Source organism: Oryctolagus cuniculus, chromosome 8 (genome assembly GCF_051225735.1).
Source record: "Oryctolagus cuniculus isolate XC-2025 breed Fujian yellow rabbit chromosome 8, ASM5122573v1, whole genome shotgun sequence".
In the NCBI taxonomy this organism is placed as follows: Eukaryota; Metazoa; Chordata; class Mammalia; order Lagomorpha; family Leporidae; genus Oryctolagus; species Oryctolagus cuniculus.
Genome location: NC_142874.1, coordinates 19017508 through 19043187, shown reverse-complemented (window position 1 = coordinate 19043187; position 25680 = coordinate 19017508). Strand labels below are relative to the sequence as shown.

General features: G+C 39.3%; 1 long non-coding RNA gene across 11 annotated transcripts in view; it reads right to left on the bottom strand.

Annotated features, from left to right (window-relative positions):
- The window catches only part of LOC138843591 (uncharacterized), a 79730-nt gene that overhangs the window by 41438 nt on the left and 12612 nt on the right, over nucleotides 1–25680 (bottom strand). Inside the window, exon 3 of one of the 11 annotated variants that reach the window (XR_016211664.1) lies at nucleotides 7191–7407. The exons of the other annotated variants lie outside the window; for them this stretch is intronic. This is a non-coding gene — a long non-coding RNA (uncharacterized LOC138843591). Of the gene's footprint in view, nucleotides 1–7190; nucleotides 7408–25680 lie in introns of those variants that run through there. 11 annotated transcript variants of the gene reach the window in all.

The window sequence follows — 25680 nt, the reverse complement described above, 5'->3', positions numbered from 1 at the left end:
ACCTGAGAGTAGTGGATTCTTTCCTTGTGAAATGAATACAGAATCATTTTTAAAGTGGGTGCCATGGACATATTTATTGAATGAATGCATAAATGTATATTAGTTGTAAGAATTATCTTAAAACATTTTGTTTTATGTTTTATTCAAAGTCAAATTTCCACCTAAGGCAAAGCTTCTAGCAAACATCTCTAATTATATTATAGAGGTCCTTGCAAGTGGGTAAGACGAACACTTCTGTGCTATTAAATATAGGATAAGTTTTGTGCTACACAGCAGACTCATAGAATGGCAGATGCCCTAAACAGCACTCTGGCCTCAGAGTCAGCCCTTAAGGCATTCGAATCCAGCTAAAAAGCCCATGAGAGTTCCTCAGGCATGGAAAACCAAGATACTGTGGCAAAAAAAATGACCTAAATGAAAGATCTTGGAGGAGAGAACTTCCACTTTGATTATGGCCTTGTCTAAATAAGGCTGAAGTTTGTGAACCCAAGAGGCTCCCATAGCCTTGGAAGCTCATGACAAGAGCCTCGGGTGATTACTGATGTCATAAATAAGAATGTCAATTGTTAAATCAACAATGGGAGTCACTGTGCAATTACTCCCCTTGTAGGATCTCTGTCCTTAATGTGTTGTACTATGTGAATTAATGGTAAAACTAGTCTTCAAACAGTACTTTATACTTTGTGTTTCTGTGTGTGTGCAAACTGTTGAAATCTTTACTTAGTATATACTTAGTTAATCTTCTGTATATAAAAATAATTAAAAATGAATCTTAATGAAGAATGGATGAGAGAGGGAGTAGGAGATGGGATGGTTTGTGGGTGGAAGGGTGGTTATGGGGGGAAAACTGTTGTAATCTAAAAGTTGTACTTTTGAAATTTATATTTATTAAATAAAAGTTTAAAAAAGAGAAAGTTTTGTGCTAAAAAGTGTATATACATTAATTTATTTAATACAATAGTTGAATTGAGTAGATAGTGTTGAGATTCCCCTCTTGCCAATAAAAAGAAAGCACTAATGAGGTTAATAACTTGCTTAGCTAACTGAGCCAAATGGCAGAACCAGAATTAATACTTCATGTTGTGAATAACAATACACAGACACAAACTATGTCCCAGTCCATCCTACACTTTTCAAACCAATTCAGCTTTCTCAACCTCTCCTTATGGTCCAAAAGCACCATTTGCAGGTACAAAGACAAAACATGATAAAGAAACTTAAAAATCTGACTCACTTAATGCCAGATCAAACAGTTATGCGTATTAGCTAATGAATAACTAAATAAAGTTCTTTAGATCCTCCAAGTAATGTGTTTCAGATAGAAATTAGCGAAAGCATTGCCAAGTTGCTGGTTCATTTGTCTGAGCAATCAATTTTTGCTATTAGTAACCTGTATTCCAGGTATTGAAAGCCCTTAAAAATCAATGGATATTGCTTCATTTTAATGGTCAGGCTTTAGACTATCTAGCACAACTTAATAGACTTTCAATAAGGTGATAATTGTGGACAAAATTGCAATGGAAATTTACTCAGTGATGATATATTTTCATTATGTCTGTGCTCACCGAGAATTGTTACCAGTTCCATTTTTTTTACATGTAGGGCTGTAGAAACAGGAGATTATAGGTTGGAGTTAATGAGCTATTAAAGTTTTATGACAATAATAAACCATGTTCCTATTTAAAGGGCAGAGTTTCGATATTCAAAATACCACTGGCCTGGAGAATCTGATTATATTCTTGGTCATGTTTTTTCAAGACTTGTGTAAGAAAGAGTTTATTCCTGACTTCTATGCATTGAGAAATGCAGTTATCAAAATCATTACCAAAATATAAGTGCCGTGCATATGTTAGGAGACTCTGGGACCCATGTCTAATTTGTCAATTCAAATTATCACCAGCAGAAAGACAAAGACAAGTCAATGATTAAAAGAAGGGTGGCTATGGTGAAAAAGAAAAGTAATTATAACTTTTCCCTTGCTTTGAAAGGATTTGCACATAGAATTAGTCACCAAATTCTAAGGACAATAATTCATAATCTCTCCCAAAACAAGATGAGGTGCTTCTGCTTTAGCCCTGTATACTAGCTCAACCTGGTTGAACTTACAGGTTGGTTGTTTTTAATATTTGCTTATTTATTTTAAAGGCAGAGTTACAAAGAGGGAGAGACAGAGAAAGGGAGAAATCTTCCATCATTGGTTCACTCCCCAAATGGCCACAGAAATTCTAGGCTGAAGCCCAGAGCCTGGAACTCCATCTGCATTTCCCACATCAGTGACAGGAGCTCAAGCACTTGGGCCATCACCTACTGCCCTTCCAGGTAATTAGTAGGAAGCTGAATTGAAAGTGGAGCAGCTAAGACTAGAACCAGTACTCATGTGGGATGCCGCCATCACAGGCAGTGGATTAACCTCTGCATAACACCTGCCCAGAGCTACTTCTGACCTTGAAAATGTTGGTTTCTTATTCCTTCTCTAAGCATTTCCTTCTGTTCTCTTTTTGGACACAATACCATACTAGTTTTCCTCTTAGCACCTTGTATGATTCTGTTTGTCTTTTGAAGTCTTACCCTTATATAGTCATTAAATGCTGAAATTTCTCAAGCATGGCTCCTAGAACTTCTTTTCATTCTATTTACTCTTTCTAGACCCACGACATCAACATCTACCAATAAACTCACTATACAGAAATATACATCCATAGTTCACAATTATCATATCTTTAGCATAAACTCACATTACAACTTCTTACTGGATATCTCTTTTCTGACGACTCACAGGCAATCTAAATTCTATTATTCCAGGAGTGAACCTGTGATCTTACTTCCAAACCTCATCAACCTCCAGTAATATTCCTCTCAGTAATTAAAATCACAATCAATCCTGTCACTTGTAATCCTTTTACTTCTCCCTCTAATTCCTCATATTTGATTCAGCCCCATGTTGTACCAACAACCAAGATGTGCTACATCTTAGATTTATTTCATTGTTTCTATCAATATTGCAGTCATCCTAGTCAACTCTCTTCTGATCTTTCAAAACTGTCTCCCAGCTGTTAGCAAACACATCCACAGGGATTCTTTCTTCTAATCTCTTATCACCAGTGCAAAGAATGGTTATTCCAGAACACAGATCAGATGTCAGCAGCTTGCTTAATACTCTTCAATGGCTTCCCTATAGGATCCACTTAGGAAATCAAAAAATTGTCATAGGCCTTTCAGAAAAGATTTGCTGCAGGAAACTGGTTATGGTAGTATTTGAAGACTAAAAGTGAAAAGCAAATTGAGAAAAATCCAGATTTTAATGACTAAAGGAAGCATCCAATACCTCTAGAACCTAGGAAATACAAGGAGAGATTTAATTGTGTGAGAATTTGAGGGCTCAGAGGAGTAGTCCTATTGGGCCCTTGGTCACACCTCTGGGAGGAAGCTTCACTAAGCTCCTCTAAACAGTAACAGCAGAAACACAGGATGGGGCCCAATGCTGCTGCTGTTTCCTAGAGCACAGGAAGAATGCCGTATCTTCCCTCTTGCTACCTTCCAATCTCCCTCTATCCTGCTTCCTTAATTGCAGAGTCTAGAATCAAAAGGCCTCCTGGCAACGCAGAGTAGGCAGAGAGAGGGTATTCCATTTCTTTCCTTTTTTTGAGATTTATTGATTTGTTTGAAAGGCAGAGTTGCAGAGGGAGAGAGGGAGAGAGAGAGAGTAGAGACAGAGAGAGCTCATTCATCCACTGGTTCATTCCCCAAATGGCCTGGCCAAAGCTAGGAGCCTGGAGCTCCTTCCAGGTTTCACACATCGGTGCAGTGGCATCTTCCACTGCTTTCCACTGCTGTCCCAGGTCATTAGTAGGGAGCTGGATCAGAATCGGAACAGCCAGGACTCAAACTGAAGGCCCATATGGTATGCTGTTGCCACAGGAGGCAATTTGACCCACTGCACCACAGTGCCGGCCCTGGGATGTTCCATTTTTAAGATTAAAAACTGCCTAACTGTGATACTGATAAAATATTTTAATTATTTATATTAAAATCTGATACAATGCAGAAAGAAAGAAAAGACACCACGATATTTGTACTCTTGAACAAAACTAGTGAGTGCCCTAACATGACCACCTCTACAACAAATATCTTATTTGAGTCATTCTTTCCTCATGTTAACTAAAGCCCATTATTGGAAACAGCAAGTCACATATCTTGTCTTAATGTATTTGGGGATAATAATATATGATCACCCAGTGTCTTTCAATAAAATAAAATTGTACTCAAGGCCTGTATCTATGACTGACTTTATCTGGTCTTGGAACTCTGCTTTTCTTGGCTTGGTTCCCATAGGGCAAAGGCAAAAATCTCTTTATTTAGAGATGACACAATATACAATCACCTTCATTTTTCTGGAGTTGAATCTGAGTCTTAGTGATATATGACAGTTTTCATTCCTGGAAGCAGTGGTTAATAGATATAAAAATTAAATTATTTCTAGCATTTTACTTGATAGCATGAAAATTTAATTGAAGAAAATTTTACATGGGATAAAAAGCAAAATTATGCTGGAAGGTAAGATTATTAATAACATTTTTCTCATTAGAAAGCCAGAAAAATGTTATAATTATATAATACAAAAGTCAATTTAAAGATTTTCCCTTTGGTTATATCACCAAGGTACAAAAAGAGGTAGACATTAATTGTACTCTCAGCAAAAAGTGTCATTAGAAAGATTTGTCAAAGGGAGGTTTATATCTTTAGTACTCAATCACATTTTTAATGAAGGATTGTAACGGTGGCTTATGAAAAATAAACAACTCTATGTGGATTTAGCATGGGTCAAATCATTTTGACCGAAGCATTGATGATTTAAGGATTTTAGGATTTAAGCTAGTCACTTCCTTGTGCGTATTGAGATTGTTTTGTGAGACCTTCATTAAATTTTACTTGCAGCATTAAGGAATCATTTACCAAAATAATTTTTCCAGTGTCTGCAGCTATGTAGGGATTTTCCCTTTGAATTTGCAGATTAGAAATCTTTTCTCCCTCTTGTTATACCTGAGAACAGATTCATCTCAGTTAACACCGCTTTCTTGTTGCACCAAAGCTGTTGAAGCAATGATTACCTTAATATTTTTTAGGACATAGTTCTTTTTCTCAAGACTCCCAACAATGAGTTTACTTAGGCACTGCCTGTCACAGTTCTCATATTGACAGCATTATATATATGTATGCATATATATACACATATGTATTACTATTCTTATTTTTAAGATTTATTTTATTTATTTGAAAGGCAGAGTGACGGCAAGGAGGAACAGATGGAAACAGAAACAGCCCACCCATCTGCTGGTTCAGAGGCCCAATCCCACCTGAATGGTAGGGGCCCAAGCACTGAGGCCAGCTTCCACTGCTTTCCCTTGCACATCAACAGGGCTCTGGGCTGGAAGAAGAGTGGCCCAGACACAAATCAGGGCTGCATTTTGGATGCTGGCATCACCAGTGGCAGCTTAACCCACTGCACCCCAATACTGGTCCCTAGTATTCTTTTCTTTAGAATTGGATAAGCCCTCAAAAGCCTTATTATTCTCAATTGTTGCTTATGTTTCAAGAGCAATCATTTACTTTATTAATCAAGATTTTTAGAGAAGTTATTGAACATGTTTGCTTGGGTCTGGCATTGTGGCATAGCAGGTTGAGCCACCACCTGCCACACCAGCATCCTATATGGTCTCTGGTTCAAGTACTGGCTGCTCCACTTCAGACCCAGTTCCTTGTTAATGTGTCTGGGAAAGCAGCAGAAGATGGCCCAAGTCCTTGGGCCCCTGCACCCATGTGGGAGACCAGGACGAAGCTCCTGGCTTCTGGATTCTGCCTGGCCCAGCCCTGGCCATGTAGCCAACAGATGGAAGATCTCTCTTTCTCTATGTCTCTTCTCTCTGTAACTCTGCCTTTTAAATAAATAGATCTTTTTTAAAAAAAAGAGTATGTTTTCCTTTATAAATATGTAAGCATATATCAGATACTAAAGCAAAAGATGAAATAAGATAAAATCCTAAAGTAGATAATGGTTCAGTGACATGTACAACTTTGGGACCCCAGTAATAATGATTGGATTCAGACTGATCATGTGATTTAACAATGAGTCAGTGTCTTCTTTTCCAAGTAGAAGAATAATTGTAACATATTCTCTTCTTTTAACATATTGTGTGTGTGTGTGTGTGTGTGTGTAAACTGAAAGCCAGGGTGACAGAAAAACAGAAAGATCGATCATCGATTGGTTCATCCCCCACAAATGGCTGCAACAGCCAGTCCTGGGCCAGGCCAAAGCTAGGAGCAGGAATTTCGTTTGCGTCTCCCACTTGGGTGGCAGGCCCTGCTGTCTTTCAGGGTTCATGTCAGCAGAAAGCTAGAAATCAGTGCCAAGCTGCATTTCAAATGCAGGCACTTTGATATGCTATTCAAGTTCCCAAGTGGCATCTTAATCATGCGGCCAAATGCCCACCCCAATGATAACATAATATTTCTGCTATTGAAGTTTCTCTTCTGTAATTGGTCTTGAATGGCAGATGACTCAGTGTGCATTTGTAACACTGGTTTTCACTAAGTATGAGACATCTGCAAATTGTCTGCTGGGTTGGCGTAGTAACTCCATCAGTCTAGACATATCATACATCTGCCATCTTTCATCATCTAAACTGCTGGAAGAAGGAACATGCATTTATGTTTCATAATGAAAAGGAAATGTCTGAATGCCAACAAGAACACACAAAAGATTACTATCAGAGATGCCAGGCTTGGATTGTCTGACTTTAAATGTTTTAACAGCTAATTCTTATGAATTATTGATGTTCTCACCATTTAGCAAATGGATCACATCACTATAGTAATTAGCACCCTGCCCCTTCTGCTTATCATAGTTAATGTGTCATGAAAGAGCTCAGAGCAGGACTTTTTTAAAAAAAAAAAAAATACATGGTGGGATGTGTTTGTGTTCCACTGCTGAACAGAAGATAATAATCTAGGACTTAGGGATAATATTGAACAGATTTAAAGGCACAACATGGTATGCATGAAGCAATTCATTCAGGAATTCTTTATTTTTTTAAAGATTTATTAATTTATTTGAAAGACAAAATTATAAGCAGGGAGAATGGGAGGAACAGAAGCAGGGGTGGGGGAATGAATCAACCTTCTAGCTGCCTGCTCACTCCAGAATGGCCTCAATGTCCTGGGCTGGGCCAGGCTGAAGCCAGGAATATGGAAGTCCATCCAGTCTCCCACATGGGTAGTAGGAGACCAGGTACATGAGCTATCTACTGCGGCTCTCCCAGGCACAGTAGCAAGGAGCTAGCTTGAAAGCGGAGCGACCGAGAGCCAAGACTGTGCTCATGTGGGATGCGGGCATCACGGGTGCAGTGTAACCTGTTGAGCCACAATGCAGACCCCTTTAGGCATTCCTCTTAGGCATCCGTTCTTTTGGGAAGACTATATTTTAGAGTACTCCCAAGTTGCCAAAAGTCACATCATGTCTATTAGTGCAATTGGTTGTAATTAAGCAGAGAGAAGTAATTTTTAGAATTTCTACCTCCCTATATCATGAGCATTTTTATCTATTACTGTTCTATATTGCTGATCATTATGACTAGAAACCCTGTACCTAAAAATACTTTAATCCTTACCCAAACAAATGTTAAATACATAAGAATAATATTGCTGTTTGTGGCGATGTGCTACCTTTATTCTCATTTTGATTTTTAGCCCCAATTGTCAAAGCTTCAAGCATCATTGTCATGCTGATTACACTGGAAATTCTCAAGAAGAGAAGAACAGTAGTGATTTAATTACCCTTGAAGCTATTTTAATATTCAAAGTCCATTTTGTCATAATCATAAAATTTCTTATTGTACTTGATAGTGGAAATGATTCCATCTTTACAAAAGTCTAGCCTCCAAACTGCTCAAGTGATTTTGGCCTCAAACATTCTCTACTAAGAAATTGAGTTATGATTTTGGCTTCAAACATTCTCTACTAAGAAATTGAGTTAATCCGGAAATAAAAAGCATGTTAGCTGCTCTGATTGCCTAATTGAACATCAGAAATGAAGATGTAGAATTTCTCACAAATAGGTCTCCAGCAGTTTGTCCATTGCTACTGGCAATGGAAATGTTTCTGATTGTCAGCCAAGTCATTGTACAAGGTTCTAGGTGCTGGGGTTCTGGAACTGTGATGAACCAGAAGCCAAAGGGCATATCCAGAAAATATCTTTTACCTAGATGGCCCCTTCTGTCTCCTTGCTTCTGATTGTCTACACAGAGATGAACTCTGCATCCGCCTTCTGTCTGTGATACCTGGATACTGGGCTGCCAAGACTACAAGAGCCACTGGAGCAAGAAGTTGCTTTCTTGACTGATGATAATTATGCCCTTATAGCTTGAGTGGGTGTGTGGACCTGTAGGGAAGCAGTATATGGAAATTGTCTTTTCCCTGTAAAGGCTGAAATTTAAGGCAGCCGATGCTGACCCTGGCTATTGAGGAAGACACATCTACATCATGAATCCCAGTGTGGAGCAAGGGGGGAAATGCATGTGCTTTTTATGAATTAATAGTAAGTCCCTCTCTGTAAAGCTGAAAGCAGTGACTGTGACCTCTGGGATACAGTAGAAGGCTTTCTTTTCCAAGACAATGTTCAGTGATACTACTCAGCACTCTGATTTCCCAGGAGATTTCTCTTGCATCAACCCTCGAGTATCCTGCAGACCTGGAATCACCAGGTCTCTAACTCTCCATGGAATGACAGCTTGTGATTGCATGAAAACAATTCTGCATCACAGTAGGATGTAAAAACTTCAGGCAAGTTAGTCTCTTCCAGAATTTACATGTGAACAAATCCACCTAAACTCTGTACAATTATACAAACTCCTCAAGTAACTCACGCTATTGATTCAGATAGTAATATTACCCCCACCATAATCATAACAACACATACAGAAATGCACACACCTACACACACACACACAACCAAGGAACCACAACTTTTCTACTCTTTAATAACATGTGCTTATCCCACATTCATTGTGAAATCTGTGTCATTTTAAGGACTTAGAAACATTAATTCTTCTATTTCACACAACTGTAGATTATAAGATTCAGCACAGAAATAAAAATAAAATTCTCTTCAAGGATATAAGCTAGGATCTTTGAAATTGTCAATAAGTGAATATATCTTTGCTGGAGAGTATTATATGCAGAACTATGTGTTGTAGGCTCAGTGACTTAAGTCATGAGCAAGAGGTGGTATTTGGTGCAGTGATTAAGCTGTGGGTTAGGATACTTGTGCCCCAAGCCAGCTCCATTTTCGATTCTAGCTCTCCACTAATGTACACCCTAGGAGGCAGTGGTGATGGCTCAAGCAATTGGGCTTCTGCTCTCCCTGAGGGAGACTTAGATTGAGTTCCTGGCTCTAAGCCCCCATCACTTTAGGGATTTGGAGAGTGCACCAGCAGAAAGGAGTACATGATATTTCTCTTCTTCTTCAATAATCAAATAAATAATTTTAAAAACTTAAATAAAAATAAATAAGTAAACAAGACACAGAATCTCTGTCCCAAAATGATACTCTGCTTCGTGTCTCTTCAGAGGACTCAGGTAAGAAATGCACACCAAGTATGTAAAAAAAACCATTTGGGTACTACCGTGAAGATATCATAGGATGTGTAATAAAATACTGGGGACGTGGGGGTACACTTTGCCAATATTTCAAGGGGAGTCATTTGGAGAAGACATCTGAGAAGGACGTAGTCACACAGAGATTTGGGAGGATACCACAGTGAGTAGAAAGGAGAGTGAATGCGAAGAATGTGGCATATGGATGAGCACGTTGTGTTGAGTGAACAGAAAAGAGCAGATAGGGCTGGAGCGGAGGTCAGCAGGGGGGAGCAGAAGATATACCGTGAGAGGCGGTCAGGGTCCTAACGACACAGGGCGACTTCTGGTCAGGAATTGATGAAAACTTTAGACTGAGTCCTGGGCCTCAATGGTTTGTGCATTTATTCCTTCCCCTTACATCTTTTGAGCAGGCGGGGTTCAGCTCCTCAAATACAGATTCGATTCACTAGAGGAGTAGCTTTACAGAGAGGTCTGTCATGGTCCTGGAAATTTTGGAGCTCACCTCCCGTGGATTTCAAGTCTGTTTTTCCCTGAACTACCAAGGGTAAACACTGAGGCTGCCTTTAAAACTTCTCTAACATGAGTTAGCAGACAGAGCAGTCAACGACATCTGGTAACATGAACTCACATGTCAATATAACTAGATGTCTCAGAATAAAAAGCAAACACTGTAGAACATAGATTATGCATAAGAAGTAGGGCTACTTGGAGAAGAAAAAAAGCATGCAGATAATCCCAAAATATTTCTGAAGTATTAAGGAAAATTTTAGCAACATGAAACCATGTGAGAAATAATGGTCTACAAAGATATAGTAGTTCCATTAAAGTAGAACTGAAACTGGGGAGTTGGAAGAACGGATTGAAGAATTCTCTTAAATATCTTCCAAATGGAAGTAGAGATGATATACATATAATATATACAGAATACATATATTATTATGCTATATATTTTATGTCATATTAAGTATGTTATTTATATATTTCATTATTTATATATGTGTGTGTATGTAATAAAAGCCAACAATATATAATATAGAAGCAGCATCAGTAGCATCATGAAAACAGAAGTCTTAGGAAATGGAACCTAAAAATAACTATCTGTAAATACTAGAGGAAATAATTGAGATATATTTCCCAGTTCTACAAGTAGTTCTCAGGTGGAAGGGGTCCCCAGTGTCCCACACAAAACAAAAAGAACAGGCTAATAACACCCAGGCTAATAACAAATTTATGAGAGTTAAAAACAACTAAATTCTGGAAGCTTAAAAATGAGAATAAGGTTATTCGTGAAGGAATACACATTTGATTGACATCAGAATTTCATTAGTAACTTTGGTTGCATAAGTTCTGACCACAGAGCAGTCATTACTAGAGGTATGGAGTGTAGATGGGGAAAGAGGGAGTCTGGATGACAGGGACCAATCAGAATCAGCTAGAAAAGAATGAGTTCCTAGTGTCATGTGGCACACCATGGGGACTCCAGGTCATAGTAAACTAATAGATATTTTACGAACAAATAGAAGAAGGGAGCTCCCAGCCTCCAATCATAAAGTAATGTAGAAGAAGGGGAAACACTGCTTACTCTGATTTAATCAGTACCTATTGCTTACATGGATGGAAATGTCACATTACAGCCCATAAATATGTACAACTGTTGTTTGTAATTTTTTTACAAGCTGAAGGGGAAAAGTTTGATCCTAAAATTTTATATCCTTCTAAGCTACCATATACATGTGAGAGTATAATAAAAATATTTTCAGGGCGAGCATTTGACCAAGGGTTTAAGACGCCTGTTAGGACATCCATGTCCCACATCAGGTTGTCTGGGTTCAGTTCCTATTCCAGCTCCCTGTTAATGCAGGCCCCAGGAGGGAGCCATGGGTGCTCAAGTGTTTGGGTCCTGTCCCCTTGTGGGAGACCTGGATTGAATTCCTAGCTCACAGCTTTGCCCTGGCCCAGTCCTAGCCCTCGCTGGCATTTGGATGTGAACAACAGATGGGGGCTCTTTCTTTGACTCTCTCTGCCTCTTGAAATCATAAAAACTAAAAATTAAAAAGATATTTCAGGCATGACTGGCCTCAGTAAATTGGCACATCAAAACTCAAATTCAAAACTTTTTTCTAAATAGTATATAAACAAGAAAGTTCAATATGTTGTTAGAGATAGGAAGTTAAATATAATCAAATACATTGGTAATACTATTTGTCCTAAAGAAATGTTAGGTCCATCATGCCAAGCAACTTCATTCCATTGTGGCAAGTAAAAGATGCATGTTATGCTTTCATAATTTTTTTAATTTGCTGATACTTGGTTTATAGGCTGGCATATCAACTATCCTAGAAAGTCCCATGGATAGATGAAAAGAATGTGTATTCTGAAACTGTGGGGTGAAAGGTTCATTAGATATCAGTTAGGTCTATTTGATCCATAGGATAGATTAGCTCTGTTGTTTCCTTGTTGATTTTCTGTCTAGTTGATATTTCATTGATGCAAATATTATGTTGCTGTCTATGTTTCACATTAGATCCATTAACAGTCATTTTAACAGTCATTTTAAACAGCCAGACTCACTGGCATTGGATGCATATATACTTATTAGTCACATCTTCCTTTAGAATTATCCCTTAATCATTACTTGGTGCGCTTCTTGTCTCTTTTAACAGATTTTGTGTCAATGTCTAGTTTATCTGATATTAGGATAGCTATACCGGCTCGACTTTGCTTTCTGTTAGCATGGAATTTGTTTCCATCCTTTCACTTTCACTCTGCAGACATCTTAGTTGGTGAGGTGTGCTTTTTGTAGGCAGCACATAAATGGGTCTTGTTTTTTAATCCATTCAGCCAGTCTGTATCTTTTAATTGGAAAATTTAGGCCATTCACATTAAGGGCTATTATTGATAAGTAACAACTTGGTCTTATCATTTTTGTGTAAATATTCCTATGGTATGCTTTGGATTTCTTTTGTACTTCTCCTAAGAGATTTTCTACCTGTGCATTCTTTCACAATAGTGACTATCTTTCTGTGTTTCTGTGTGTAGCACATCCTAAAGCATCATTTGTAAGTCTAGATGAATATTGACAAATTCAATTTCTGTTTGTTATGGATTGCCTTTATTTCACCTTCATTCATAAATGAGAACTTTTTAGTGTACAGTATTCTGGTTTGATTTTTTTTAAGGCTTGGACTATATCTCTCCATTCTCTCTTAGCCTGTAGAGTTTCTGAAGAGAAATCAGCTTTGAGTTTTATTTGATATCCTTTAAAGTATTCTGACATTTCTCTCATGAAGTTTTTAGAATCTTTATATTTTATTGTTGAAAATTTGACTACAATATGTCGTGGTGGAGTTCTTTTCTGGGCATGTCTGTTAGGAGTCCATGTGCCTCATGTTCTTGGATGTCTCTTTATTTCTCCAAATTAGGGAAAATTTCTATAATTATTTCACTAAAGAGGCCTTCTAATCAATTCTCTGTTTCTACACCTTCAGGAGCTCCTAAGACCTATATGTTTAATAGTGTTCCATAAATTTCAAACATTGTTTTCAATTTTTCTAATTTCTCCTCTTGTTTTGGTCTCACTGATGAATTTCCAAAGATTTTTCTTCTAGCTCAGATATTTTTCTTCTGCCTCATCAAATCTGTTGTTAAGGCTTTCCCGTATTTTGATTTCTTTTTAAATCTCAATCTCATGGGAAAATTTATCCTCCAAGTCATGTGTAGATGTCTTTAGCTAGTGAATTTGCTTCTCACTGCTTCTGAGAAAACCTAAGATTATTCTTTTGAATTCCATTTCAGGCATTTCACCAATCTCTTCCTCTTCACATTCTAATATTGATGTGTTGCTTTGCGCCTTTGTGGGATTCATATTGCCTTCTTTATTATTCTTGTTTCTTGAATTTCTGTACTTATTTTTTAGGCATTTGCGGAAATACATATTGGTTTTCTCCTCTGATGGGTTTTACCTTTGAACTATGCCTCTGTGACTAGTGAAGTGTCTGCTCTTTTAGTGAATGCTCACAGATGCGTGCTGGCTATGGCCAGGGAGCTTTGTTCAGTGTTCCAAGATGGGGCAAGTATCCAGGTTACCATCCAAGTTGGGCATGGTAGATTTCCTCTATTGTCAGCAGAGGGTAGGGTATGGTCACTTCTGTTGTCCTAATTACACCCTCATCTCCTCTTTTCCAAGATCATCAATGCCCAGTGTTAGCCCACAGTGGGTGTAACATTCACTTTTGCTTTCAAATGAACCATACAACCTCTGCAGTCCTCAGTATGAGCACAGATCCCTCTGCAATGACCTATAACAGGCAAGCTGGGAGCTATAGTCCTCTGAAGTGGCACAGTGGTTACCCAGAGACCCAGCTACACTCTGGGTCCTATCTTGTCATCACAGAGTTCCTACAGTCTCAGCACACAAGTCTACCACAGTCACAGGGTACAGAGGATCTGCTCTGCTATCCTGTCCATTATATGAAGAGAGCAGAGATGCTCCTAGAGCCAGCTGTTTGTGGGTGCTCTGCCTTGGCAGTTTGAGCCCCAGAGCCTGTGACATGTTGAGATGCTGGGGCATCTCTATGTCCTACACAGATGCCCAGCCCCATGTCAAACCTTCCAACCAGACTCAGTCAATGGGGGACACAAATGTTTCCCTCTGGTGAAATCCCCTGATCACACGCATGCACTAGAACCATCCTAGATGCTACTGGTGTCAAAATATCACCTTCTGCTCACAAGTTGCTGGGCACTTTTGTGGGGTATGGGGGAAAGAAATGTGCTTTTCTTTTACAGTTCAAGTGGGTACCCCACCCCTGTTAGGGTTGCAGGCTGAACTCAAAGGGAGTGTGATCTGCAATGCTCTTCCTCAGGCAGTATCACCAGTGGCATGGGCTGCTGCAGTCTCTGCACTCACCGTGTTCTCCAAAGCTTGTGTATCTTCCCACTCACGGCTGCAGGGATCATGTTTGGTGTCGTATTCATTGCTGCACACCCTCATCTTAAATGCTGATCCACCTCAGCCCTCTTCCTTCTGTAGAATATCCACTGCCAATTTCTCTCCAAACTCTCCCCTGGGCATGCACTTCCTATGCTTTGTTCCTGCTATTTCCCCCCTAGTCTAAAGCACTGTATTTTTTCCCTATTAAGCCATCTTGAAATCCCCAGAAAAATCTCTTTTTACTGTCAGCCTGCTTGCCAGATGCCAAGTCTAATGTAATTAATATAATATTAATTACAGAAATCTCCATAAATACAAATAAAATTTTCAGGGACAGAAGGAAAGAGATTGATGTAAAGGATTACTTAAACTGATGAAGAATATATAAGTCACCCCTAGTTATCCCTAAACTAAAACATATTGTGGGGGCAGGTGCTTGGCCTAACAGGTAAGATGTCAGTGTCTCACTTCAGAGTACCTGGGTTTGATGCCTCGTTTTGCTGATAACTCAAAACTTCCTGCTGATGCCAATCCTTGAATGTGGTAGAATGAGAAGGCCATGCCAAGATGGCCACTGGCAAGTGAGTACCAGTTACTCAGGAGTGGCTTCAGAACACACCTGGCAATGGAGTCTGCCTGACAACAGGCAGTGATTTGTTATGGCATAAACCGCCCCTTGACTGGATTGGCTGCCTCGGCAATATAAGCTGTTGCACCAACTGAAATTAATGAGTCTGTAGGCTGCTCGCTCCTGGCCCACTTTCACCTAACTCCTGGTGTCTGTGTGGTGACAATGCGCCTCTTGCCCCCACCATGCTCCTCCTCTCAAAATGAATCCACAGCAACACTTGAAGGCAGTAGTGAAGGCTAACATAATTTGGTTCCTGCCACCCACACCAGAGACTTGATTTGGTATCATTTTTAAGATAAGGCAACTGTTGCACAGAGTAAAATAGAATTCAAAACAGATTATCAGAAGAAAACAATCATTCTACTGAAATTGTAGTATGACAAGGGGAAAAACAAACGAGAGCTGTTAATGGCCAATTAGAACTAGTACACCAAGAATAAGTCTAAGCTATAACAACTAAAATAAGATTAAATTCACCAGCTAAGAGGATGAGTCTCTAAAACTAGATTAGAAGACAAGATCAAACAACATATTGTTTACATGAGATGCACAAAGAGACTTAAAAATTTTGAAAATGAAAAGAATGAGAAAATGTTTAAGAATCAAAATCCAGGGGGGCGGAGCCAAGATGGCGGAATAGTGAGGGCGCGCACCGATAGTCCGGGAAAATTTAGTTTAATAAAAGGGGAGTTACGGTAGCCTCAGAAAAAAGAACCAGGAAAATATTGCAGACAAAACTCTTCTGGATCCAGTGGGCGTGAATCGGAGGACCTACTGGGAGAACTAGGTCGCCCACCGCGCGCGAAAGCCGAACCGCAGGACCGAGCCGCGGGACTAAGCTGCGCAAGCTGCAGGGTCTGCACGCAAGTGCTCGAAGGGGAGTGCAACAGCGGGGAGACGGGAAGTCCAGGGCTCCGAGTCCACACATCGGCGCTGGAAGGGGAGCAGACCTGCGTGGAGAGCGTGGGAGCCCACAGTTCGGGACATCAGCGGCAGACTCAACACACCAGCGCTGGAACGCGAGGTGAGCCGAACCTCAATAGCCCGAGACACCGGCAGGCAAGCGGAGAGAGGAGACTAGAGGGAACGACCCCCGGGGGGGGAAGTTCACAAGGCTAACTGGAAGAGAGAGAGAGAGAGAAAAAAGGGTGACTAGTACGGACACGGGTTTCTCTCTCTCCGCTCACCTCTCAAGGGCGAGCAAGACAAAGAGCAGGCGCCATCTTGGACATACGTCATAAGCAGAGCGACCTCAGGTCTGCACCGGCCCTGAGCCTAGCAGAAAAACCTGACTCTGGGCGGGGCGAATTAACAGGAGATTAGGAGCTAGTAAATTTGTGGTGCTACTGAACTGAGACTGTGAAAAAAGAGACGGTGGGGGAGAGAACTCATGGAATTCACGTGAGCACTCTCCAGAGACGCTACAATTCCATAACTTTGGCAACCCAGTGGGAGGCTGAAGGAGAATTTGAGCCCACTCTGAGAGCCGAACAGATTCCCTGTGGGGATCTTGGGAAAGAGCTTCCGATCTCTGGCTCCTGTGGGTATATCATTTGCCTGCTAACTACCTCCAACTTCGTTCAGCTGTGCGGAATTACTTCCCTTTTGAATCAAAAAAAAAAAAAGAGAGAGAGAGAGAGAGATTTACCACGCCTAACCTGGGAGTGTCACCTTTGGCACACCAAACAGAGCTCTCAGGCCACACCCATCTCAAGCCCTAAGGCTCCGTCAAAAACAGATAGTCCACTTAATCTAGAGTCATAGTATAACAAGAAAAAGAACCACAGTGAAGAAACCAAATATCTCCAATATGCCAAATAACAAACGCAAAAACCGAGGTAATAAAAACAAGGAAGTCACCATGACGCCCTCAAATGAAAAAGACACCCCAATTCAAGATTATGAAGATGATGACATAGAAGAAATGCAAGAAGCAGATCTCAAAAAATTGATAAGAACATTAAGAAGTTCTCAAAAACAAATTCTGGAACTACACAAATCCTTAATGGACAAGATAGAAAATCTCTCTCGTGAAAATGAAATATTAAGGAGGAATCAAAATGAAACGAAACAACTAGTACAACAGGAAACTGTGATAGTGACTGAAGTGAAGAATTCAATAGATCAAATGAAAAACACAATAGAGAGCCTTACAAACAGAATGGGTGAAGCAGAAGAGAGAATATCGGACTTAGAAGACAGAGAACAGGAAAGGATACAGTCAGACCAAAGAAAAGAAGAGGAAATTAGAAATCTGAAACATATTGTCGGGAATCTTCAGGATACTATTAAAAAACCCAACATTCGGGTTCTAGGAGTTCCTGAAGGCATGGAGAGGGAGAAAGGATTAGAAGGCCTTTTTAGTGAGATATTAGCAGAAAATTTCCCAGGTTTGGAGAAGGACAGAGAAATCCTAGTACAGGAAGCCCACAGAACCCCTAATAAACACGACCAAAAGAGATCCTCACCACGACACGTTGTAATTAAACTCTCCACAGTGAAACATAAAGAAAAGATCCTAAAATGTGCAAGAGAGAAACGTCAGATTACTCTCAGAGGATCGCCAATCAGACTCACAGCTGACTTCTCATCAGAAACTCTAAAAGCTAGGAGGGAATGGCGAGATATAGCCCAGGTACTAAGAGAGAACAACTGCCAGCCCAGAATATTATATCCTGCAAAGCTATCATTTGTGAATGAAGGTGAAATAAAGACTTTTCATTGCAAACAGAAATTGAAAGAATTTGTTGCCACTCGTCCAGCCCTGCAAAAGATGCTTAAAGATGTGTTACACACAGAAACACAGAAACACGGTCATCAATATGAAAGAAGGTAAAGGAAGGAAACCAAGGAAGGAAACCTCACAGCAAAAGATCACAGGGAATTCAAAGCATATATTAGAACTTATCTTTGGCAAATGGCAGGGCAAAGTTACCACTTATCATTAGTCACTTTGAACGTGAATGGCCTGAACTGTCCAGTTAAAAGACACCGATTGGCTGATTGGGTTAAGGAACAAAACCCATCTATTTGCTGCTTACAAGAAACACATCTTTCCAACAAAGATCCATACAGACTGAAAGTGAAAGGCTGGAAAAAGATATACCATGCCAACAGAAATGAAAAAAGAGCGGGCGTAGCCATCTTAATATCGGACAACATAAACTTTACCACAAAAACTGTTAAGAGAGACAAAGAGGGACACTATATCATGATTAAGGGATCAATTCAACAGGAAGATATAACAATTATCAATGTATATGCACCTAACTACAGGGCACCAGTTTATCTAAAAGATTTATTAACGGACTTAAAGGGAGACTTAGACCCCAATACAGTAGTACTGGGGGACTTCAATACTCCACTCTCAGAAATAGACAGATCATCCGGTCAGAAGATCAACAAGGATACAGTAGATTTAAACGACACTATAGCCCAAATGGATCTAACAGATATATACAGAACTTTCAATCCTACAGCTAAAGATTTTACATTCTTCTCAGCAGTACATGGAAGCTTCTCTAGGATTGACCACATACTAGGCCATAAAGCGAGTCTCAGCAAATTCAAAAGAATTAGAATCATACCATGCAGCTTCTCAGACCATAAAGGAATGAAGTTGGAAATTACCAACTCAGGAATCCCTAGAGCATACGCAAACACATGGAGATTGAACAACATGCTCCTGAATCAACAATGGGTCATAGAAGAAATCAAAAGAGAAATCAAAAACTTTCTGGAAGTAAATGAGGATAACAGCACAACATACCAAAACTTATGGGACACAGCAAAAGCAGTGTTAAGAGGAAAGTTTATATCAATAGGTGCCTACATCAAGAAATTGGAAAGACACCAAATAGATGAGCTTTCAATTCACCTCAAGGATCTAGAAAACCTACAGCAAATCAGACCCAAATCTAGTAGGAGAAGAGAAATAATTAAAATCAGAGAAGAAATCAACAGGATTGAATCAAGAAAAACATTACAAAAAATCAGCCAAACGAAGAGCTGGTTTTTTGAAAAAATAAACAAAATTGACACCCCATTGGCCCAACTAACTAAAAAAAGAAGAGAAAAGACCCAAATCAATAAAATCAGAGATGAAAAAGGAAATGTAACAACAGACACCACAGAAATAAAAAGAATCATCAGAAATTACTACAAGGACTTGTATGCCAGCAAACAGGGAAACCTATCAGAAATGGATAGATTCCTGGACACATGCAACCTGCCTAAATTGAACCAGGAAGACATCGAAAACCTAAACAGACCCATAACTGAGACAGAAATTGAAACAGTAATAAAGGCCCTCCCAACAAAGAAAAGCCCAGGACCAGATGGATTCACTGCTGAATTCTACCAGACGTTTAAAGAAGAACTAACTCCAATTCTTCTCAAACTATTCAGAACAATCGAAGAAGAGGGAGTCCTCCCAAATTCTTTCTATGAAGCCAGCATCACCTTAATTCCTAAGCCGGAAAAAGATGCAGCACTGAAAGAGAATTACAGACCAATATCCCTGATGAACATAGATGCAAAAATCCTCAATAAAATTCTGGCCAATAGAATGCAACAACACATCAGAAAGATCATCCACCCAGACCAAGTGGGATTCATCCCTGGTATGCAGGGATGGTTTAATGTGCGCAAGACAATCAATGTGATACACCACATTAATAGACTGCAGAAGAAAAACCATATGATTATCTCAATAGATGCCGAGAAAGCATTTGATAAAATACAACACCCGTTCATGATGAAAACTCTAAGCAAACTGGGTTTGGAAGGAACATTCCTCAATACAATCAAAGCAATCTATGAAAAACCCACAGCCAACATCCTATTGAATGGGGAAAAGTTGGAAGCATTTCCACTGAGATCTGGAACCAGACAGGGATGCCCACTCTCACCACTGCTATTCAATATAGTTCTGGAGGTTCTAGCCAGAGCTATTAGGCAAGAAAAAGAAATTAAAGGGATACAAATTGGGAAGGAAGAGCTCAAACTATCCCTCTTTGCAGATGACATGATTCTTTATTTAGAGGACCCAAAGAACTCTACTAAGAGACTATTGGAACTCATAGAAGAGTTTGGCAAAGTAGCAGGGTATAAAATCAATGCACAAAAATCAACAGCCTTTGTGTACACAGACAATGCCATGGCTGAGGAAGAACTTCTAAGATCAATCCCATTCACAATAGCTACAAAAACAATCAAATACCTTGGAATAAACTTAACCAAAGACGTTAAAGATCTCTACGATGAAAATTACAAAACCTTAAAGAAAGAAATAGAAGAGGATACCAAGAAATGGAAAAATCTGCCATGCTCATGGATTGGAAGAATCAACATCATCAAAATGTCCATTCTCCCAAAAGCAATTTACAGATTCAATGCAATACCAATCAAGATACCGAAGACCTTCTTCTCAGATCTGGAAAAAATGGTGCTGAAATTTATATGGAGGCACAAGAGACCTCGAATAGCTAAAGCAATCTTGTACAACAAAAACAAAGCCGGAGGCATCACAATACCAGATTTCAGGACATACTACAGGGCAGTTGTAATCAAAACAGCATGGTACTGGTACAGAAACAGATGGATAGACCAATGGAACAGAATTGAAACACCAGAAATCAACCCAAACATCTACAGCCAACTTATATTTGATCAAGGATCTAAAACTAATTCCTGGAGCAAGGACAGTCTATTCAATAAATGGTGCTGGGAAAATTGGATTTCCACGTGCAGAATCATGAAGCAAGACCCCTACCTTACACCTTACACAAAAATCCACTCCACATGGATTAAAGACCTAAATCTACGACCTGACACCATCAAGTTACTAGAGAACATTGGAGAAACCCTTCAAGATATTGGCACAGGCAAAGAATTTCTGGAAAAGACCCGGGAGGCACAGGCAGTCAAAGCCAAAATCAACTATTGGGATTGCATCAAATTGAGAAGTTTCTGTACTGCAAAAGAAACAGTGAGGAGAGTGAAAAGACAACCGACAGAATGGGAAAAAATATTTGCAAACTATGCAACAGACAAAGGGTTAATAACCAGAATCTACAAAGAGATCAAGAAACTCCACAAAAACAAAACCAACAACCCACTTAAGAGATGGGCCAAGGACCTCAATAGACATTTTTCAAAAGAGGAAATCCAAATGGCCAACAGGCACATGAAAAAATGTTCAAGGTCATTGGCAATCAGGGAAATGCAAATCAAAACCACAATGAGGTTTCACCTCACCCCGGTTAGAATGGCTCACATGCAGAAATCTACCAACAACAGATGCTGGCGAGGATGTGGGGAAAAAGGGACACTAACCCACTGTTGGTGGGAATGCAAACTGGTCAAGCCACTATGGAAGTCAGTCTGGAGATTCCTCAGAAACCTGAAGATAACCCTACCGTTCGACCCAGCCATCCCACTCCTTGGAATTTACCCAAAGGAATTTAAATTGGCAAACAAAAAAGCGGTCTGCACCCTAATGTTTATTGCAGCTCAATTCACAATAGCTAAGACCTGGAACCAACCTAAATGCCCATCAACGATAGACTGGATAAAGAAATTATGGGATATGTACTCTTTAGAATACTATACCGCAGTAAGAAACAACGAAATCCAGTCATTTGCAACAAAATGGAGGAATCTGGAACACATCATGCTGAGTGAAATAAGCCAGTCCCAAAGGGACAAATACCATATGTTCTCCCTGATCGGTGACGACTGACTGAACACCAAGAGGGAAACCTGTTGGAGTGAGGTGGACACTATGGGAAATGGTGGCTTGATCAGCATAGCCCTGACTGTTAATGAACAACTAAATACATTATCCCTCTTAGTAGTTTTTTTTATCTGTTCTACTTAATATGACTGGTTTAGATCTGTAATTGATGCACAGTTATTCTTAAGTGTTGAAAATTAACTGAAATGTGATCCCTGTTGAACATGGTGGTGGGAATGGGAGAGGGAAGAGATGTATAATTTGGGACATGCTCAGGCTGACTTGCCCCAAGTGGTGGAGTTGGAAGCATACCAGGGGATTCCAATTCAATCCCATCGAGGTGGCATGTACCAATGCCATCTCACTGTTCCAGGTGATCAGTTTCAGTTCACAGCTGGTCATGGTGAAGGGACTGGGAGTCAAAGGGAGCACATAGACAAGTCTAGTACCTGCTAACGCTAACTGATGGAGTAAATAAAGGGGAGAGTGATCCAACATGGGAAGTGAGAATCTCAGCAGACTCATAGAATGGCAGATGTCCTAAATAGCACTCTGGCCTCAGAATCAGCCCTAAAGGCATTCGGAGCTGGCTGAAAAGCCCATGAGAGTATTTCAGGCATGGAAAGCCAAGACACTCTGGCAAAAGATCTCTGCGAGTGAGATCCCAGTGGAAAGAACAGGCCATCAAAGAAGGAGGTACCTTTCTCTGAAGGGAGGAGAGAACCTCCACTTTGACTATGAGCTTGTCTAAACAAGATAAGAGTCGGAGAACTCAGAGGGCTTCCATAGCCTTGGAAACTCATGACTGGAGCATAGGGAGATTACTGATGCCATAGACAGGAGTGTCAATTGGTAAAGTCAACAACAGGAGTCACTGTGTACTTACTCCTCATGTAGGATCTCTATCCTTAATGTGCTGTACATTGAGATTTAATGCTATAACGAGTACTCAAACAATATATTTCACTTTGTGTTTCTATGGGGGTGCAAACTGTTGAAATCCTTACTTAATGCATACTAAACTGATCCTCTGTAAAAAAAAAAAAAAAAAAAAAAAAAAAGAAATTATCAATTCCCAACTTGACTCTCACTGGGATTAAACATGACAATAGGTCTGCTCTGATTTCATCATCATTTTAAAAAATCATCTATTATTTTTCACTTTATGTTTCTGTGTGGGAGCAAACTGTTGAAATCCATACTTAATGTATACTAAGCTGATCTTCTGTATATTAAGATAATCGAAAATGAATCTTGATGTGAATGGAAGGGGAGAGGGAGTGGGAAAGGGGAGGGTTGTGGGTGGGAGGGACGGTGTGGGGGGAAAGCCATTGTAATCCATAAGTCGTACTTTGGAAATTTATATGCATTAAATAAAAGTTTAAAAAAAAAATGTAAAAAAAAAAAAAAAAAAAAAAAAAAAAAAAAGAATTAATGACAAAGAATTTCCAAAATTTTAATGGAAACTTAGATCATGGAAGGTATGAGTATTTATAGAAAATTTCAATCAACCCTGTGTGAATGTGCAGAATATATTTCCTTAACCTAATTAAAAGTTTCTGACTTTCTAAAAATGTTATTATGTTCTTTTTAAAATATATTTTTAATTACTTGAAAGACATCGTTATGGAGAGAGAGAGAGAGAGAGAGAGAGAGAGAGAATGACAAATAGAGATAGATCTCTGGTTCATTCCCCTAGATGGTCACAACAGCCAGGTCTGGGTCAAGCTGAAGCCAGGAACCAGGAGCTTCTTCCAGGTCTCCATGTGTGTGACAGAGGCCAAACACTTGGTCCATCTTCCACAGCTTTTCTCAAGCCATTAGCAGGGAACTGGATCAAAAGTGGAGCGGCTGGGACTGGAACCAGCGCCCATGTGGGATGCCGGCACTGCAGGCGTTGGCTGTACCTGCTATGACACAGCATCAGTCCCTGTACTTTTCTTAATCACATAAATTAATCAATTTGGTCTGTTCATTTTGAAGATTGTTGTTTTCAAATCTGAGTACAACTTATATTAATCATTATTATTTAATTTATTAAATGTGTAGATTGTCCTCCAAACATTTTTCTATTTCTCTGAAGTGCTTTTCATGTCATTTTCTTTTACTACTACCTTATACCAGGCTTTCTTTTAGTCTTTCAATCGTTTAGTTGGAATACTGCTGTAGCTCATCTACTATATCTCATTTAATATGCTCATAATTTTGTTCTTAATTTACCTAAATACTCTTCATATTACCCAATCTGTGGGTGTAGGTCTGTCTAGAAATGTTAATTTTACTTATTTAAGTTACTAGGTTTTGTTTGCAATTTCTCTTTAAACAGTTCAAATAATTTAAAAAATACTTCAATGAACACACATAGATGTAACAATTTTCAATATTTTCATGTTCACTTCATATATAAATATTGTACACATAGATATGGATTTTAAAGCAAGATGGATGTATTAATATTGGAATGCATAGGATTCATGACAGCCAGTTGAGTCTCTCACATCCAGTGCCTCACACTGACTGCTACCCTATCTGACATGTCAGGGTGCTTGTGTTTACGCTGGGCTCAGCTGCAGTACCCAGGGTATTATTTCATGCTCTGCTGATTACCAGGCTTATGTGAAGTGTGGCTGGATGCAGATTAAGAAAGACTAAGTAGACTTGATATACACCAGTGTAGTCTGTATAAATTAAAATACAAAGAAATAACAAACAAAACTCGCAGTAGCAGTGGTTCGAGTACTGACTGCTGCACTTCCGATCCAGCTCTCAAGTATGGCCCGGGAAAGCAGTGGAGATGGCCCCAGTCCCTGCACCCCCATGGGAGACCCAGAAGAAGCTCCAGGCTCCTGGCTTTGGATTGGCACAGCTCTGGCCATTGCAACCACTTGGAGAGTGAACCAGCAGATGAAAGACACTTCTCTCTCTCTCTCTCTCTCTCTCTGCTTTCACATCTCTGTAACTTTGCCTGTCAAATACATAAATAAATCTATAAAAATAATGAAAAAAAGAAATGGAGTACAAAAATGAAACAGAAACTTGAGGTTAACCAACTTTATAAAAGGAGCCTGCCTTCGTTAAGTTTAAATGCATGAAAAAGGCATCTAATAAGGCATAACATATGCAAATATTGAAAGAGAATACTAACATCACAGGCAATGCTTGCAAAGTGCCTAAATTCTATTTTCTAACTGTAGTTTTGATGAAGAGATCATTACCAATGTTAAGTTATACAGTTAATAATTGTTTTCATTACAGAGAATCCTTTTGTACTATTCTGTACTTCGGAAAACTGCTGTATGAATTAGAGAACAAATAAATTTACAAATTAAATATTTCAGGAACTAAAAACAATGTAAAAGGCTAATGATAGTAATACAATTTTGAAAATGCCTACATAGGAATTCCAGCACTCTTTCTCATTCCCTATTTATAAGGTGTTTATACTTAGAGGTTATTACTGATACCAACAGTAAACTAATGTACAATTTAAGCAATAGTGCTAAAAGAAGTTCAGTAGCTCAGAGTTCCTTCCTTGCTTTTGTTCACAAATGTCTTCTTGAAAACACAAATGTTTGAATCACAACTTGAAGAATGTGGTAGATCTAGACAAGTTGAAGTGATCAATGGAACTAATATTCAAACATAAAATACGCCTCATAGTCAGAAAAACACCATTTAGGTGGAGAACATTCCTTGTTTTCTCCTGCACCCATTCACTCCTTCTCATTT